Here is a 15,101-nt window from a genome sequence, read left to right as displayed (position 1 = left end):
TTGATCTGCTTTTCTTTACTTTACGACCGTGACTACCTCCCAGTCCTGCACGACCACGGGTTTGAGCACCTTCAGTTGGAGCAGCTTCAGCGCTCGATGAAGCTCGAGTTCTTTTACCCGTCTTTGATACTGCCACCTTGGGTTGATGCCTCTTCGTGACTTTCTCCCCAAACTGGGCAGCATAATCTTCGTTATCCATATTATCAACTAGATCTCTAGCCTCTTTGATCTTCTCAGCTGGCATGGGATCTCCGCTATTCAGGCATGCAGTTATACCCGTGTTCTCCACAGGTTGCTGTTGTATATACCCGTGTTGTCGCATCACCAGTTGACTGCTTTGTTCTTGTTCGCTTTGTTCAACAGTTGGTTGCACTCCTTGTTGACTGCTTTGTTCTTGTTCGCTTTGTTGAGCACCTGAATTATCTTTGGCACTCCTTTCCCTCCTAGCACTAGCTGTCACTTTCTTCCTCCCTTCTCGACTTTGTCTAAACAACAAAGAAAGGAACAATATTTACAAACTATACAATCGGAAGACCAAGTATGGAAATATAACCCGAATGTACACATTCGGACGTAAGAAGACACATATTGTTCCCGAAGACAAAACAATCGGAAGCTAACTAAACATATTTGCAACCGAATATACATCAATTGGAGTTCAGAAGCTGTAAATTTTTCATCCTACACAATCGGAAGACAAAGTGCACATCTATAACCCGAATGTACAAATTCGGAAGTAAGAAGACACATATTTTTTTCGAATGAAAAACAATTGGAATATAACTAAACATGTTTACAACCGAATATTCATCAACTGGAGTTCAGAAACTCTAAAATTTTATCCTACACAATCGGAGGTATAAAACATTATATTGTCTTCCGAATGAATACTGGCCCCAAAATGGGATTTTTCCTATATCAGAAATTTTGAGATTTTTTCAATATATACATTCGGTAGTGAGTGTTCTTCCGAATACTTTGTGTCTACTTAAATATATTCGGTAGCCAAAAAATTCATTAAACTACCGATTATTAGCAGTTTGTATCCAGGAAGATATGGCCACCAATATTCGGCAGATAATCATCAAATCTTTCTCCCGAATACTGTCGATGTTCTTGAAAAATGAAGAACACGACTACATTCGGAAGTAAATGAGCATGCATATCGTCCGAATCTGGATAAATAACCGAAAACCCTAGAAATTTTTTTTCTCGATTCGACGAATTAAAGCGAAATAAACCCCAAAAATGATAGATTCTTACCTAATTGGGGCCATTTGAAGTTGACGAAGTGTTTGAGTCTCGGAATCGCCACCACCGACTACATTGTCGGGTACTTGTTCTTCGCGTTCTTCTTCATTTGCAGCAAGAATTTCTTTATTTCTTGCTAAAATTCCAATGTTTGGATCGATACCCCGAGCAACATTTTTGGTTCTAGGTCTTTGGGTTTCATTTCTCTTATCCATTGCTTTATAATCGAATCGACGATGTTTTGATTTTACGATTCACGGCGATGTTTCGGTTGAACGAGGAAATTTTTTTTTTCTTCCACAATCGGAAGATAATATGAAACCGGAAGAAGAAGAGTTGAAATGAGTAGAATTGTTTTTGATTTGGTTTTTATACAGTTTTACCAGAAGGGCATTTATGTAACTTCAATATCATATAGGGTACCCCTTAACTAGAGTCTTTGGCTGGGTATAAATTGATGGCCCCTAAATCCTTTGGGATGGCCCCTAAAAACGCCAGGTTAATTAATTCATCTAAACTCAATTAATTAACCTAATCAGAATTTTTAGTGTTAATTAAACAAGGGTATATTAGCCATTTAGAAAATACAAGGTTAAGGGATAGCCTGTTTTACTTCAAAATAACCTGGCTTTTGTCTCATTAGGTATACCCCAATGAATTTGGGTATACCCCAATCAAGCCAGGATCTTTCAAAGTGAATGTTATTATTTATGGAGAAAAAAGAATCTGTTATGAATACAATGAGTGTTGTGTTTTAATGTGAACAATGTAAACAAAGCGTGAAACACAGTCATCACAAGTTTATGGTTGAAGTGTCTTATAGTATCCTGATTCATGGGTTTTCCGGCGGAACGTTGATCACAGTAAAGGTATTGGGAAGATATTCCTCGAGATAAAATAAAGTGAAATGATTTATCTCGATGTGTGATAGCAGAACTCATTTTCAACTAAAGTATATTACGTAAAGGGAAAACAAATTGGGGTGACAATTTCTCTCAATGTGTGATAGCATAACTCATTTTCAACTGAAACATATTACCTAAAGGCAGAACAAACTGGGGTGACAAATTTTGAACCATGAGGCGTTCTCTTCCAGGCTATCCTTGTGGAATTATTGACATGGAGTTTAACTTAATTTTTTTTTTTGAAGCATGGAATTTAACTAAATGTGTGCAGTGAGCAAAACAAACAAAGTCCAGTAGAAATGGTCCAAGCGAACAAAATTGCTAATAGTGGGAACAAAATTATTTGGGGTGTACCAAAATACATATAAGACAAAATAGTTATTATCTTTGGATTAGTACACCCCAAAAAAAATTGGCACCCCATTAGCAGCCTTGCAGAAGAAAGCGCCAGATTTTTAAAGCAACTGCTGAACAAATTATAGGTATGGTTGAGCATAATATCACATCATGGTGAAAAGGATGGCATAATTTTCGATTTTCACCAAGCAAATAAATGTGGAACTGGAAATCATAAATATCTGGGGCCATTTGTATATGTTGAGGAATGAATGATGATATCGATTCCACTTACCAACTCCCATCAAACATCAGTCGTCACCTCACCTAGGTCACATGACCCTAGTGAGTAATTCGGGATTCGTCAAACGTACGGAACGACAAACGTACGAGTATTATACGGTTTTGTAAAATTCAGATTCGGTCCAAAATTCGGTCAACGGGACGTGATTCGTCATTAATTCGGAACCGCATACGTACGTGTATAATTCGATTTATAAATGTGAGTTCGGCTCTGAAAATTCGGTATCTATATAACAAATAATTTGTATTTATAAGGTCATAGACCAATTTTTATGCATATGTGTGAGTTATTTAAGGAAAAATAAACTCAATATGATGATATTAATAATATATACAACATTAGTTATCCAAAAGGACGTCGTATGGTGGTTTAGATGTTTGGTTAGTGAGTTTGAGATCTCTCTCACCTTCACCTTCAAATCTCTTCAGTCGTTTTTGTTTCATAAAAATTACAACACGTCTAATATTCGGTCGTGTATGTTCGGGAGGCAGTAAAGCCCAAAAAGTGGAGTCTTTGAAAAGTAAAAGCTAAAGAATTTATGACGAATTAAGCGGACGTATCATTCGGGATACGTAAAATTCGTGAACGATTCGCGAATAATCCGGGAATGCCACATAATACACGACTTGGATTCGGAGTTGCAAACGTACGCAAATAAGACGGTAAAATTCGTGAGACGGAAAAATTCACGAATGATTCGCGAATCATTCACGAACTTACTAACTAGGCACATGACTCGTAACTCTCTATGGATCTTTGGACTAGGGTAGGGCCAATTTGACTATATCACGAGAAAATATACCATTAATCACAGTGGAGTTGTTGCTTGTCCTTTTTCTTTTTCTTTTCACCCAAGTGTTGTTTTTTCTTCTTTAATAGTGGTTGCTTTTTTTGGTTTACTTTTGGATTGTTTTTCACTGTTAGATCATGTACTTAATATAAGCATGTTTAAACCCATTACCATTATAACATACTCATTCATTAGTCTTTCTTTTCTTTTCTTTTACTTTTTGCATTATTGCTCTTTTTTACTTTTAATTTGATTTTTAATTGATGAGAAGAATGATTAGGTTAGCACCATCTAAGGTTCTCAGTCCATGAGTCACTAGTCCGAAATTTATAGTACATATATAAAAGGACTTGTTTTATTTTATTTTGCTCAGGTCAAGTTTTTATATAAAGACCGCCACACCTTTTTTTTTTTTTTTTCTCTTTAAAGTTAATACATTAAAGAAAACATAATTACAAGAGGTTAGTAGACTGGTTGGCTATTCTTATCTCGTTAGTGCAAACCGAGATACGAGAACATGCCAACAAATTGTTATCATCAGTTTGTGCACACACGGCGTTTGAAATTAAAAATCTAAAGTCATAATCTAAAGCAGGTTGATAAAAGATGGCATTTGTCCCCATTGTTGTTTGTGAGTGCCTTGATTTCTTGCTTGTTTCGCTAGGACATCTGCAACCTTGTTACTACTCCGATGATTGAAAGTAAAACCCAAAAAAGACTCGCATGATTTTAAAATCCTCATGACTTCAAATATTATTACTTGATTTCTCCATTGAATTGTGTTTTCTTGACCTTGTGCAAAATCAATAACACCCTTGCAATCTCCTTCAATCCAGAAGAATTTACAGTCCATGCTTGTCGCCCACCTTACTGCTTCAAGCAATGTCAGTGCTTCTGCCTCTTCAGAGCTGGAGGCATGTATGGTCCCAAATCCAGCTTGGATAGTTGTACCTGTTGTAACACGTAAAATCAATCCATATCATGTGAGATTATTTTCATCCATCCATGAAGCATCAAAATTAATCTTATATTTATTTGGTTCGGGTGGAGTCCATTTTTTGTTGTCGTTAGTATTCAGTATTGTATGAGTTCTTAGTGTTGCTCCTAAAACAGGTGTATGTCCTGAAGTCAAGGCAGAGAAGTATCTATCAAGGATGGTGACCAAAATTTTAGGTGTCTTACCACTGTTAAAGATGTTTGTAGACTAGTGTTTGATTTCTCTTGAAAGATTCTCAAGCATCTTTCTTTCCATATTATCCAACATTTTGTGATTGTGATTTCAATCACATTAGCTTCTGAATTTCCTGCAATCCAATTAGAGTACATATTCATGAAAAGGAGATCTGAGTTAAGATTGATATTCAAACCTGCTAAGGGTGCTAGCATCCAAACCGATTTTGCATAAGCACATTAGTTTCCTAATTGGTAATGCATTGTGAATGCATTTCCACAAGAAAATCTGGATTCTCTGTGATATGTTCAACTTCCAAAAAGATTTCCAGAAAGAAACATTGGTCTGAGTAGACTGATTCCGGACATTGTTTTAGATTTTATTATACATCGATTTCACGGTGAAATTACCATTTTTTTTTGTTAAAAGCCATCTTAAGTGTCTTTTTTCAAGATATGCAATGAATGCCCAAATTCGGTTTTCATAATTCTGATAAATGTAGGTCCAATATTTTCCGAAATCTCTCAATAGAAAATCTCCAACTAGTAAATGCACGTTACTAATTTTTATTCTTTAGAGTTATGCATTAATTGCTGGTAATTAAAGCATATAAAATCAAAAAACTTAATTAAAAGATTTTTAATTTATTTCGGCACATGATCACCTTGAGTATTAAGGAATATATTTGAACAATAAATGATAAGAGTTACTGTTTGTTTTCAAATTATGTTGACATCTTTTCACTGCAAATCCTTATTTCATATTTACATGGATTTGCTTCTTGGAATCGGTTATACCACACTTCCAAAAAATGTGTAGAATTGGTTTGCCAGTATTCCAAGACTACTATATGATTGGTCATACCAAATCATAATGGTTAGTTGTGATCGGTATTACCAAGTCACATGCATAGGTTTGGACCGGTTATACCAATCACTAGGATCGGTTATACCTAAATATGGTACCTGCTTGTGATCGGTCATACCAATTACAAGGATCGGTTTCATCTACACATGGTATTTACTTGTGATCGGTCACAACTAGGATCGGTTACACCAATGACAAGGATCGATCATATCATCTGATGGTGATTACTTAGGATCGATTACACCAATTACCAGGACCGGTCATACCAAGTCATTAGTTTAGGCATTGTGATCGGTTATACCAAGATACATAACCTAAGTTAAGATCGTTTCTACCAACTCACACATATTGATCATCCAAAGATATGCAATCAATAGCCGGACCAATAAACGTATTGATTTCCCTTTCGATCCACGAAACAAGATCATGAATGTAATTCCTTTAAGCAAATGTAAAATATTGTTTCTTAGGATTAAATCTCTACCATAACTCATTCACATAATCATAATACTATATACAAGATTATGTCGATGTCATATATATACGAAGTTCAAAATATAAGCGTTATACTTCGTAGTCTAATTCCTTAATAATATGATCATACTATTATGATCATGTCACATCACTAGAGTATTATATACAATATGTACAGTATATACATCTTCGTAATTATGTTTTCAATATAGCACGACTTTAAAGATACGTTAGGAATGAGACAGTTCAAGTCAATATCACTAACCTCAAGTGGAAGGATGATGTCGTCGTTGTAATTTGTTACTTCTTCACATTCTTCAGGTCTTCGGAGTAATGCTTGTATATCTCAACATTCCTAAACTTTCTAGTCTAACCTAAACGAAGTTGACTCTGGTATTTAATCAAGCGACTCTAGATGAGTTTTGATGCTAAAATATGACAACCAAACTTGACATACCACCGCTTGGTGAGTTCAACCAAGCTATTCTCTAACAATATCCTTTGTCAATTTTAGTGACAAAACTCTTATTATATATGAAGTTAAACGAATTACAAAATAACTTATTTTTCATACGCTTGATTTCAAGTTTCAAAAGCACAATAACCTGCATATATTCAATCAATAAATGTCGTTGTTGACATTTGAATAACAAAAGATTTTACTCCCCCTAAAGGTAAGCTAGGTAAATATTCAATCCGAACATCTTTGTTATTCCCCTTTTGTAGTAAGAATTACTACACAACAATATGATATGTTTCTCCCCATTAGTCAATGCTTTACTCTTTCGTTAGATATAACGTTTAAGCACAATTGTCCTTTCCTAGTGATTAAAAATCACTAGTTTACTCCATATATTTCTCCATATTTTTGTCACAAAATGTCAAAGGTTCGAGCAAATTAACGACAAGCCGAAAGGATCTTACAAATCTGAAAGACTTGTAAACAACCTATATGAGTTAAGCAAGAAGGTTCACATACCATTTTAAATAACCAATATTAAAACCGAAACTACAAAAGTAATTTAGTTTCAATATGTTAACAAGGAAACAATTACCCGAAGAAATTTTTTCTATAACCCAACAATTCAACTAAGATACTCAAATCCCTTATTGGACCGATTGTGTATGCACAATCGCTTGTTTCGATAAGACAAAAACAAAGATCAGAATTAGATTTATTTTTCTCATCAGGCACTAATTATTCAAATAACTTATACCTTTCCCTTTAGACAAGACAAACACTAGGTTAGTTAAACAGTTTTTTCTTGTCAAGGCATTCGATTAGACTTGAATAACTGAATCCTCCAATTGATAAGTCTAACTAAGATCAGAATTAACTTAGTTTCTCTTATCCGGAATCAATTGGACTAAAAAAATGATTCTATATTTTGTGAAGCCACAAACAATAGATACAAACCAAAATAAATTGATTTGCAGAATTATTTTCTTAACCGGAAGCAATTGAACAAATATAAACATTACAACACCGCAATTGCACCGAATTTCGTTAAGAAAAAACACTTGATACCCAACAATAATGAAGATACCAAACAATAAGCCAAATAAATTGACACCGTTTTTCTTAACCGGAAACAATTGAATCACATAAACATCCATACATAACATAATGGAACATATCAATTGTACCAAAGTTTTTTTAAGCAAAAGCAAAATATATGCAATATAAACAGGCTTTTCTTAAACAAGAAAACGATTAACTAACAAGAACTAATTGAATAAATCTGTCTCCCACAGAAATACCCAAGAGTTTTTGTTTCGTCTTTTGATAAATCAAGGTGAACAAGAACTAATTGATAACCCGGACTTATATTCCCGAAGAACAGCTTAGTATTATCAATCACCTCACAATAATCTAAATCGTATGGTAGCGAAACTAGATATTGTGGAATCACAAACGATGAGACGAAGATGTTTGTGATTTTTTTTTTTGCCCTATCGGAGATATAATGTCAAGCCAATTATTCAATTGAACTCGTACCATAGAAAATGGCAAGATCATATCGCTCAACTACAAGAAAAGTAGTTTCGTCTGGCTTCACAATCCCAATGAAGTCTTTCAGTCGTTAACCTACAGGGTATCAAGAAGAAACCTAAGGTTAAAGAAGAATTGACTCTAGCAAACCAACTAGTATCACACAGGAGGTGTGGGGATTAGTTTTTACAGATGCTAGATGTCTCCTTTGAATAGTTTTCAAATCAGGGTTTGCAATCTAAGTTACCTTGGTAACGAAGCATTTAATATTCACCGTTAGATGAAAAACCTGAATCAACCAAGCTAATATCTTTCAACCGTTAGATCGAAACTTAGTTTGTCAGACACACAAATGAAATGCATTCATTTAGGTTTGAGTAATCGTACCTAAACGTGTACACTTAGTTGGTTCACAAATAATTAACCAATGGTTAGCCATATGAGCACTTTCATATTAACCGTATTCATCTTTCTTATAACTAGTTCAAATGACTCATAAGAACTAGTTGAAGAGTTGTTCAATTGCTTAGGTTTTAATTCAAAGACACAATTGAAACAAAATCGGTTTGATCCACTTGAATAAATTCATGAATGATATAGCCACGGTTTGCAAAGATTGCATTCCTTATTATTTTGTTATTTTAAGTTCATGAATTACCGATTTGAGATATCACCAGCTTGAGTACGCGTACGGGTATGCGTACCTTAGCTACTGGATTTGAGTTTATAAACTCGGCAGAAATTTTCGGTTCGAAAACTTCCGTGGTACGCGTACGGGTACGCGTACCTAAGGTGACTGGTTTACTAGTTTGCAAACTTACAAACTCCAGCAGAAATTTTCGGTATGAAAACTTCTGTGGGTACGCGTACTTAACCTGTCTCTTTCACCAATACCGCATGCACACATATGCAAACACTTGTTTTCCGGTACATGGATTTATACACTAATGTGCGCACACACTATATATGCTTATATCCATAAATGGTAATCTCAACTCTACATTTAAATCATTGAAACATTCTTCTATAATGTTATAACAATCGTTATTCACGACTATCGTCATCAAAGCTATTTTCAAGATTGAAACGTCATCATGACTTTCGTCACGGGTAACGATGAAAATGGTTAAAGCGAAAGCTTACCAACACATATTTCGAGAAAAAGATAGATGAGTGAACTCGGCTCGAAATAGCAAATGTGTATGTATGAAAACTACCATACTTAAACGACTTTGTCTCAAGAGTAGGAGATAGAATATACTTTTGAGTGATAGATAAGTTCAAGTCTCCACATACCTTTTAGTCGGATGAAGTTCCACCGGTTCCTCGAGTAGTTCTTCGTCTTCGTAAGATGATCGCCATGGAGTCTAGAGCTTCAAATACACTTGACTATCCTAGACCGAGACTTAGTCATAAGTAAACTAGAAATCAAGACAATTAGTTTTGATCACTAATATTGACAAACATGCTTGAGATAGCAACACATGAGAGTTCGACCGAGCAATGCTCTAACAATCTCTCCCTTTGTCAATTTTAGTGGCAAAACTATCAATACATATGGATTACAAAAAAGATAAAACTTTGTAGCTTCTCGTCCACATGCTTGATCTCCTTGGTGCTTCAACATTACTCGAAATATTCGTAACTTCCAAGTACTCCAATGATTCCAAAGGTTTTAAGTTTTGCATCATCGTTGTTGAAGTTCCGTAGACATAACAATGAGAAAACAAATGCTTTCGATCATTGTTATACAGTGTCATAGTATTATTACACATCATCAAAGTTCTCATATCACAACTTCGACAACAATACTATGGTGATATGTATCACTCCCCCTTGGTCAATATTTCTTCTCAACACGAAAACCACTCCCCCTTACATAATGATCCGTAAAACACGTAAACCATATGTATTTGTAGTGTGAACTACATATTAATTCTCCCCCTTTTTTTCAATAAAATTGGCAAATGTACGAAAACGGGATCCTAATGAAATTATCATGGAGACACTTCAAGACCAAAAAAAAGTACATATCAACTTTGTTTAGATGCAATCATAAAGCCGAAGCTAAATGCATTCATCACGGAGTTTATAAAGATACAAGATAACTCCTCAAATATTCCACAGCCGCGCTCCCCACAAAGATATGGAAATTAAGCGCAAGTTCAAAAGAACTCTCCCCCATTTGATGTTATTCCCGAAAGAACAACAAGAACGACCTTACTTTTACAAGAAAAGAAGTATTTCTTTGGACACCAAAAACCAAAAAATGATTTTGTTATCCAAAATTTCTCAATCAAATTAACGACAAGAGAACCCATGATTAATCTAATCGGAATACACAACCAAAAATAATTCACAAACGAATCTATGATTAGTTTAGTTGGAAACGCTCACACAAGAAGACTTATGAGCCACACAGTATATACAAAAAATATTGATCAGGAAGATCAATACTGCAGAATATACAAGGATTCATTTTATTTTCCATCACTATTTGCATAACGATATACAATAGACATAATCTTTGTAAACAAAAGATTTTAACCTATCTTTCATCAAAGAATTGACATAATAGGCTGAACTTTGGTTTGTCAAAAGTTTATTCATTCTTATATTAATACATGCATATCGACATATAAACGAGATAACTTTTGACATCGTATGGGACAATAATAGTTCACGGACGCAAACACACATTTCCCATAACATATTGCAATATATAAAAGGAAACATTATCTATATACCACTACCATGAGACCCATAACAAATATACCCTTTTGAACTTTACAAATACCCCTAAGCATAATACATTACTAAAATACCCTCTTTTATGTAATGTATATACAAAACCATTACCACTAACCACTATTCAACAAAAAAAAAAACTCTACTGTCTACCATCACCACTGTCCACCACCGCCAACAACCACCACTGCCCACCACCGCCAACCGCCACCAACACCGACGACCACCACCACCGCCACCAACCACGACCACTGTCCACCACCGCCAACCTCCACCACTGTCCACCACTACCGCCACCAACCACCTCCACCGCCCACCACCACCACCGCCGCCGTCGCCAACCACCGCCAACCAGCACCGCCATTTTCCTCTACCACCGCCGCCAACTACCACCACCGACAACCAGCACCACTGTACTCACCACCGACAACCACCACCACTACCCACCACCGCCACTAACCACCACCACTTTCATCCACGACCACCAATCACCACCAGCAGCCACCAACTCCACCAGCATCATCTATAAGAAACTTGCTGAAAGTTGTCTCCAAATCTGGAGGCAACTTGCTGAAGTTGTCTTCAATAATGGAGGCAACTAGCTCAAGTTGTCTCCACATATGGAATCAACTAGGACAAGTTGTCTCCACATTATGAAAAGTATACACAAAAAATAAAACCGGCGTGAGTCGAACACACATCATCTGACATGGGTTCAGTCGTGCTACCGTTGCACCACAGGCTTGTTAATGCAAAATGACATACAAAATCACATCCAAATAAATATACTACAATTACTGATGTATAAAACTACACAGATGTTGATGGTCTGTAACATATACGTACCTAGTAGTTTGTGCGCATCCAACACAAGTTCATATTATCTGTCGCAATTACACCCACCACAACTCAAACCACCATCAGACAATACCATATCCTCCATCTCTGCTACTGCAACTCATATTGAGTTCCTGCTGAACTTCCTAAGCATTCATTTATCCTCTTAACTTTAAAGCATGAGCATCAGCAGCACAACCATCATCAACAACTCAACACAACAACTACTCTAAGATATATGTATAAGATAACTTCAGATGAATGAATGGACCCAAAAACATAACCAAGTTTCCTCCAAACTGGAATCAACTAGCTCAAGTTGCCTCCAATCTGGAATCAACTAGCTCAAGTTTCCTTCAAAAGTGAAAGCAACTTTCTCAAGTTGTCTCCAAAAAAAAGAAGCAACTATCTCAAGTTGTCTCCAACAACGGAAGCAACTTGGTCAAGTTGTCTCCAATAGTTTGACGCATCCAACACAAGTCCACTGCAAAAAACCACTACATCTTACACAACAAACCACCTCCACTGCAACAAACCACCCACTGACCCTGCAATATTGAAATTTCAGTTCCACCATTTCCAGTACCACAAACACTATGCAGCTTCATGTCACTCTTTGTTGCAGTTCAAGACCACCATACCCAAGACTCCATCTGCTATCCCAGTTCATGTACATTATCATAACAACCTGCCATTGCCTGTACCTACATCTTTTTGTTATTTCTCAGTTCATCTCATCTGCTTCCAACTGCATCACTGAATCCATCTTGTCTTGCATCTGTATCTCATACTCAGTCTCATTCATTCTCAGCTCTGCACTGCCTCCAACAGTCTACAACTTCCCTGTAATATGCAGTATCACCAAGTATTCAGCAGCATCAGTGACTCCATCTTGTCTTGCACCTGTATCTCATACTCAATCTCATTCATTCTCAGCTCTGCACTGCCTCGAACAGTCCACAACTTCCCTGTAATATACAGTATCACCAAGTATTCAGCTGCTCCATCTCAGGACAATGACACCTGCAATCTCCATTTCATCCATCTCTCAACAAATTCAATAAATAACAAAATCAAATTCAACTGCAATTCTCAAAAACCCATTCTGCAATTAACCATCTCTGCCATTAACATAACCTTCAAATTAAACCAAATTTCATAATAAATCAACAACCCCCAACAGTACCAACATTCGCTGAATCACCCAAAATTGAATTCATCGACGTTCTTCTTCCTTCACTGATTTCTTCAGTTAAGTTCTTGCCTGAGACTCATAAATCAAACCCATTACTGCAGCAACTATCTTCTCTTCTCGACATAAATAACCACCAGATCCCCTTTCTTCTTCTCGATCTGAGCCAAACCCATCACTCTCCATTCTCTGTAATCAACCATAAATTCAAGACAAACCCCATCTCAACATCATCACACAGAAATTGTATCTTCGAATCTGCTGGATAATATTCACTATTGATAATTCAAACTCAACCCATCTTCGATTCTTCCATTTCAAATCTGATTTCTCTTGGTCTCTGAATTTCTGTAAGTCTTAGATCCACTACAAACCTTAATTTGATAACACATCTCTTCATCTACTCCATGTGTTCATCGATTCCAGGCCAGTGATTTCGATATTTGATTTCGAGATTTGAATTTGTTCATCTCTTCACTTCGAACTGAAATTGCAATATTGCAGGGTCAGTGATTTCAAGATTTAATTGAAGTCGAAAACCTAAACTCGATTTCTAGATCTGTTGAAAACCAAACGTATAAAATGTAGTGGCGGTGATTGAGATGGTGATGACGGCGGCGATTGAGATAGTGATGGTGGTGGGAGAGATGCAGATGGTGGTGGTAGGAGAGATAAAGCATTTTCTGAGATTATGAGTTGAGTAAGAATGAAGGTGGAAGGTTAAAAAACGAAGTCAACAAATTTTGATTTTGTTTTGGACTTGTTTTTTACCCCTCGAGGGTGTTTGTGAAAAGCTCATGGATAGTAGGGGTAATAATAACATTCCCACTATATAAAACCATAAAGATTAATACTGCAATCATCGTTTTCGAAAACAATTTTTTTTTTTTGAATTTAAACAAATAAACCTTAAGAAGGAGAAGATGAAAACGTTGGACATAGCTATGTGTACTCATAATAATGGCTATTCCAAACCCTAGTTATTCTTCTATACAAAAACAAGAATAAAATTCTCATAAGAAGATTTACTAGGCAAAATAAATTAGTTTTATTTGATTATTTCGTACCTTTGAAAAGGTCCATCAAAATAGGAGTCACTGATATCCTTGATTTTCTTGACCATAGAGACACCATGTTTATGAGTTAGAAACATTTGTTTTACGGTCAATGATGCGAGCAAGATGCCTGGCTTTGACGCAATCAAGGATGACCTTCTTCTGGTTCCTGATCAGAATGTTTTGATTATAAACAATCTTTTCTTGTCCATCAATAATCTGGTTTATCTGCAATTGAAGGTTAGCAAGCTCGCTCTTCACCTCTTTCTGAACGAGAATTAAATCCTTGACAGAATCTGCTATCCAAGAGTTATACTCTTTTCTTTCAAGCATCTTTTTCAGAATTAGATCTTGAGCTGAATCACATCCTTTGAAGTCTTCTTCCATCTCAATGTTTACTTCTTTTTGAGGTTCAACAGAGGTTCCCATAGACATCTTTTTCTGGGAACAGGATAAACACATACAAGGCATATATATGTTGTCAACCAGGGAAGAAACACTAGATTTCCTTAAAGAAGACTTGGACGTTCATGGACTTGGGGAAGATATCAGAAACAAGAAAGACCCGAGGAGGAATACATACTGTTTCTCAAAATATCTCTTTTAAACAGGGCTCAATATCTGGTAAGATAGAACAAAAAAGAGATACAATAGGTACAGAGAGAAAAAAACTCAGACTTATAAAACAGGTGATAGTCGACCTAAGACTTGAGCATCCCATAAACAAACATCCTTGTAACTCTCAAGTTAGACACAAGGAAGTGAATACCTATGGTTAGGTAGTAGGATGAGATATGGTCTCACCATGAGTGTTTAGAGATGTTTTAGGGATATCACCAGCCAGTCTGAATTTTGTATTCCTTTTCTCTCTTTGACAGTTTTTAACTCCATAGAAATTTCTTACAGTCCTTTGAGAGAATCCATTAATTGGAACCTTTTTATGACTAAGTCTAAGACCTCTAGAAATTGGTTCCAGAGGATTACCTGAGACATGTCTCCACCTTCTAGACTTAGATCTACCAGTTTTATTCTCATGTACACTGGGAAACTGTGTTTTTGTGGTGTAGTTTGCACCATGAGTATAAACATGATCCCTGTGAAGATTTTGAAATGAATGATCATTAAAAATATTTTTACGAGAATTCTGGTTTTCTGTGGGAGTGAAATCAATTGTTGAT

This window comes from Papaver somniferum, unplaced genomic scaffold (assembly GCF_003573695.1).
Source record: "Papaver somniferum cultivar HN1 unplaced genomic scaffold, ASM357369v1 unplaced-scaffold_19, whole genome shotgun sequence".
Lineage (NCBI taxonomy): Eukaryota > Viridiplantae > Streptophyta > Magnoliopsida > Ranunculales > Papaveraceae > Papaver > Papaver somniferum.
Note: the sequence above shows the minus strand (reverse complement) of the source record.